We start from the raw sequence: 6,000 nt of genomic DNA on the forward strand, positions 1-6,000 counted from the left end.
TACACTATCAAGTCTGTGTAACCAAGCCTCTCTCTCTGCATACCCTAGCCTCCATCTCTTGCATAAACCAGGACCTTCTTCTGTATAATCTAGCCTATCTGTATACACTAGCCTGTCTTTTGTACACATTAGCCTCTCTGTGTAAACTAGCCGGTCTACTGTATACACTAGTCCATCTGTATACACTAGCAAGTCTGCATACTCCTGCCTCTCTGTGTAACCCAGCCTCTCACTCTCTCTCTGTATACCCTAGCCTCCATCTCTGCATACCCAGGACGGTCTTCTGTATAATCTAGCCTATCTATATACACTAGCCGGTGTTTTGTACACTTTAGCCTCTCTGTATAAACTAGCCGGTCTTCTGCATACACAAGTCTCTCTGTATACCCTTGGATGTCTTTTGTATACACTAGCTGCTCTTTATACATTAGCTCTCTGTATACCCAAGCCTCTCTGTATACACTAGTCCGTCTGTATACACTAGAAAGTCTGCATACACCATCCTCTCTGTGTAACCCAGCCTCTCTCTCTGCATACCCAAGATGTTCTTCTCTATAATCTAGCCTATTTGTATACACTAGCCTGTCTTTTGCACACATTAGCCTCCCTATATAAACTAGCCGGTCTTCTGTATACACTAGCCCGTCTGTATACACTAGCAAGTATGCATACTCTAGCCTCTCTCTCTGTATACCCTAGCCTCCATCTCTGCATACCCAGGACGTTCTTCTGTATAATCTAGCCTATCTGTATACACTAGTGTATACAGACAGACTAGTGTATACAGAGGACCGGCTAATGTGTACAAAAGACAGGCTACTGTATACACATAGGCTAGATTATACAGAAGAACGTCCTGGGTATGCAGAGCGCTCAGCTTCAAGGGATGGCCAATGTGAGTAATATGAGGGAAACTCCTCACCCCCGCCCCCACCTACCAGATCTGACTTTCATCCCCTTGCCCTCTCTGCCCCGGTCTTCTGGTGGCAGTTTTATGCACTCCCTGGCCCCCACCCATTCATAATCCTTACCGACCTTTCCTTCCGCTGCTCACAGGAACACACTGGATGACTTGTCTAATTAACCAACTTGTACAAGACACCGCTATCCTCCTGTCTAACACCGGTCCCCCTTGGAGGCTTTACCCCTCACTGTTTGGGTGGCCCCTGCCTCTCCCTGGATGCTCCACATATACCACAACGACATTGTCAGAGGGGCACCACTTGACAAGACATGGGGCTGTCATGCCGGTGGCATCTCCCATTGGAGGAAGGGATGATGGCCCCAACCCCTTGGCAGCAAGTTCTTTCATGTACAGACCAGGGCGGCTCATCTTCCCTTCTGGAGTCTTGACCTTAGATGGGGGAGTTGCACTTTGGGGGGTTTGAGTGATACCTAGTGCGCTGTACTGGAAGGGCTTGACATTCCCGCATATGTGTCCCCTCCCCCTGGTTGCGCCCCTCGTCCCCCCCTTTGGCTCCCACCTACTCTTTGCCGACATTGCCTTCTGCAGCTTTCGGGGACCCTGGATGACTTATTTATTGAGCCTATTGGTACGAGACACTGCTTCCCTCCAGGGTGACTCTGGACCCCCCTGGAGGATTTACCCCTTACTGTTTGGGCAGTCCCAGCCTCCCTCTGGATGCTCTACACAGCCCCCGATGGCGATGCAGGAGAGACACTAATTGGCGGGCCCCGGGACTGCTGCTCGGGTAAAGTCTCCCGTTGGATGGAGGGATGGTGGCCCCAGCCCCTTGCCTGACGGATTTTCTATGCACCGACCAGGGCTGCTTCTCTTTCATCTTGATGTGGTGACCATGGAGGGGAGGAGTTGAAATTTATGGGGTCTGGGTGTTTGCTGGTGGGAGTGCGCTAAAGGACTTGACATTTCCGCATGTTTGTCCCCTCTCCCCTGTTTCCCCCCTCCCTTCCCCCCTTCCCACCCTTCCCTTCCCTCCTTTCCCTCCCCCTTTCCCCCCTTCCACTCCCCCTTTCCCTGCCCCTTTTCCCCCTGGGGCGTGGACGGGGGAGAGGGGGTAAGGAGAGGACAATCTGCCAAAGGGAGAAATGCATTTGTTCGGGGACTGCATGTACTTTAGGGGTATGGGACGGGGGGTGGTGGATCCCATTCTGTGATGCCTTTTCTGTTGTGACAGGCTCCCTCGTGCATGCCTACGTTTAGGGCGAGCCGAGGAGACCCCTCAGTGCTGACAGTTATATGCTCTACCTCTGTTTTGGTTATACTATTGTTTTTTGGTTCTATGATGTTACTGATTGTCTTTTACTTGCATACCGGTATCAGACGTGACATTTACCACTGCCGGGACTGGGGGGACTAGGATTCGGGGGCTCCCTCTCCGACCTGTCTACCCACCAACCCAAGTAGGACAGCGCTTTAAACCCAGTGTACATCTGGTAAGCGCTATAGCATAATTGTGCTGTTTTAGTATACCCTTCCTGTACTGTTGAGTGCGGACAACCCTTAATTTCCCTCTCCCCCTGGGGTTGAGGTGCCCGGCCTCTTTTTCCCTTTACCTTTCCTTCCATTTGCCCTTCCTTTCTCCCCCTTAGTTCCCGCCATCCATTACCAACCAAAACCTATCTTGGTTCAACTTTCTTTGCTTTTCTCTGACGTCCCCCTCCCCGAGGAGCGATGGCAGACTCAGTCAAGGTCACCTCTCTAAACGTTAAGGGACTGAACTCCCCTGAAAAACGGTGGATCCTCCTGTGAGAACTGAAGACTTCCTGTACTGATGTGGCCTTTATACAAGAAACACATTTTAAAAATACTAGCCTCCCCTTTCTATGGTCGAGATCCTTCCCTAAGGTCTACCACTCTACTAACCCCTCCTCTAAGACCAAGGGAGTCTCCATTCTGATCTCTAGCAGGCTCCCCTGGGTTCTCCAGGATTCTCTGGTGGACCCTGGGGGCCGATATCTTTTTCTTAGGGGCCATATTGGAGAGCGCCTTTTTACATTTGCCACTGTGTACGCTCCCAATGATCACCAAGACACGTTCCTCAGAACTACCCTGCACAGATTATGTGACTTTCGGGAGGGCCAGTTGATATTAGGTGGGGACGTTAATGTCCCCTTTCGCCATCGGTTGACACTTCTGCCTCTTGCTCCTCGCTCCTCATTTCCTCTAGAAAGCGGATTACTAAGTGTTTACTGAATGACCAATTAGTTGATGTCTGGCGTCTGCAAAACTCTGGGGAAAGGGACTACTCTTTTTGCTCTTCCCCTCACAAATCATACTTGAGGATAGACTTCTTCTTGATTCCACATGACCAACTGCACTTGGTGAGCTCTTCCTCCATCGGCCATATTACTTGGTCCGACCACGCTCCTGTAACCCTTACCTACACCCTCTCTAGGAACCCCTCACCTAGGTCTCTATTCTGGCGCCTTAATGAGAGCCTCCTCCAGATACCAGAAGTTTTAGCAGATGTAACCAGGGAATTGGACCTTTATTTCCAAGAAAACTAAACGCAGGACTGTGACCCGGGGATAATTTGGGAGGCTCACAAGTCAGTACTCCGCAGGGTACTTATCAGGCACGGGGCGCGCATCAAACAAACACGGAAGGAACAGCTTGCTAATCTGTTTCATGAACTTGCCTCTGTGGAAGCGAAACATAAACATTCCCCCTCACGGACCTTAGAGATCGAATTGGGGACACTCCGTACCCATATTGCTGACCTACTCCATTATAAAGCGAAAGCGGCACTCCAGTTTTGTCGTAAACTGATGTAGGAGTCAGGGGACAAATGCGGAAAAATCTTAGCCAGGTCGGTAAAGGAGTTGAAATCTGGCTCTTACATACCACAGTTGATAGATGAGAATGGCCAGAGGGCCTCTACCCCAACCCAAATAGCCGAAGTCTTTGAAAAATGTTACTCCGATCTCTACAACCTGCCCCCGATTCAGGGTCTGGACAGGACAATATAGACAGATATGTAACCGGTTCTGGTCTACCAACCCTCTCATCGGAATCACGGGAGTACTTGGAGGACCCGATCACACTGGAAGAAGTCAAGACAGCCGTGGGACCTCCGAAGGTGGGTAAGGCTCCGGGCCCTGACGGATATACCGCACAATACTTTAAGACCTTCCTCCCTATTCTCGGCCCGCGCTTGGTGAATTTATTTAATACTCTGAGCTCAAATGGGGATTTTCCTGAAGATACCCTTGGAGCCCACATCTCGTTGATACCTAAGGAGGGCAAAGACCCGGGCCTATGTGGGAGCTACAGAACCATTTTCCTCCTAAATTCGGTCCTAAAACTATTCTCTAAAATCCTCGCCACGTGATTGGCACATCACTTGCAGTCCCTTATACATATTGACCAGTTAGGTTTTATTTCCACCAGGGAAGATAGGGACAACACCATTAAGGTGCTTACCCTGATCCATAAAGCAAAGTCATCTGGGACCCCATGTCTTTTCATGAGTACTGATGCCGAGAAGGCTTTTGATCGGGTCAAATGGACATTAATGTTCTCGGTCCTTCGCCATATAGGTCTGAGTGAACGGATGCTGGCATGGATAAGTAAGATATACTCACGCCCTTCAGCTCAAGTCAAAGCGAATGGGGTTCTCTCATCTCCCCTTGACATCGGGAATGGGACCAGACAGGGTTGCCCCCTGTCGCCCCTATTATTCGCACTGTCATTGGAACCCTTTCTCTCCACAATTCGACAAAACTCAGACATAACGGGACTCCAAATGGGTACTATTGAGTGCAAGATATCTGCCTACGCGGATGACATGCTGTTCTCGCTGACGAATCCCAGAGTTTCCTTGCCAAATCTCCTTCGGGAATTCCAGATCTACGGGATACTTCTTGAAATCAAAGGCCATGGGGGTTGCAGTCCCCCCGCAAACGTTAATAGACTTGCAGTCCAATTTTCGATTTAAATGGACCCATACAGCCCTTAAGTACTTAGGTACTTACATTCCACCGGACATCGCGCGTACGTTTATGTTGAACTTCCCCCCACCCCTTGTCACTAAGATCCGCAGTTTGCTTCACGGGTGGCATTCTGACCTCCATTCCTGGTTCAGGAGATGCAATCTCATTAAAATGAACATACTCCCTAAATTTACTTATCTTTTCCAAGCTCTCCCGATCCAGATTCCAGTCCCGTTTTTTAAGCAAGCTCAATCCTTGCTCACTCAATTTAACTGGGCCCACAAAAATCCCAGACTTAAGCGGTCACAGCTGACATTGTCTAAACAACAGGGAGGGTTGGTTCTCCCTGACTTGCGACGCTACTACCTGGCCTCCCATCTGGGGCGTGTATTGGACTGGAATCGAAACAATCTTTCTAAGCTCACTCCCGAATTCCGCTAAGAAGCGCAATGTGGGGGGGGGGGCGTGGCCTGGACAGCAATGGAGTAGGACGCTTGTGACCTGAGCTCCGCTCCTACCGCGATCTCCTGTAGTGATCCTGGGTGCCCACTGACTATTTTACCTACGATCTTACCGGTGTAATACCCGCTACTTTCTCGTGCATACATTGGGACGATGTCTCAGACGAAGAAGCAGTCTGCAGCGGCGGCATCTCTTAAAAAGTTCCGGTGGGACCATGAGGGCCAACATGGCGGACAGTCCACTCCGGCTGCAGAACCTGCTACCTCAGACACGGCGAAGGTGCTTGAGCCGATTTCTACAGTACCTGCCAGACCACACTGACAACTAAGCTTGAGGAGGTTAAGGTGGATGTCTCACTTATCCGACAGGACATGGCTAAACTGCGTGACAGAGTGAAGGAAACTGAAACCCGGATCAGTCAGGCCGAAGATGTCCTGTTCCCTCTGCAGCATGCCCAGGAGGATGTGCAAAAGCAGCTCCAGCAGCTGGCCCAGAAACAGGACGACCTTGAGAATAGGGCCCACAGATCTAACCTCCGCTTTATCGGCCTGCCGGAGGGCTCCGAGGGGGCTGACCCGGCGACATTTTTGGAATCTCTCCTGATTAAGGCCTACGGTAGGGAGG

The sequence above is a fragment of the Lithobates pipiens genome, unplaced genomic scaffold (assembly GCF_037356315.1).
Source record: "Lithobates pipiens isolate NorthernLeopardFrog02 unplaced genomic scaffold, aLitPip1_a1.2 Scaffold_25, whole genome shotgun sequence".
NCBI lineage: Eukaryota > Metazoa > Chordata > Amphibia > Anura > Ranidae > Lithobates > Lithobates pipiens.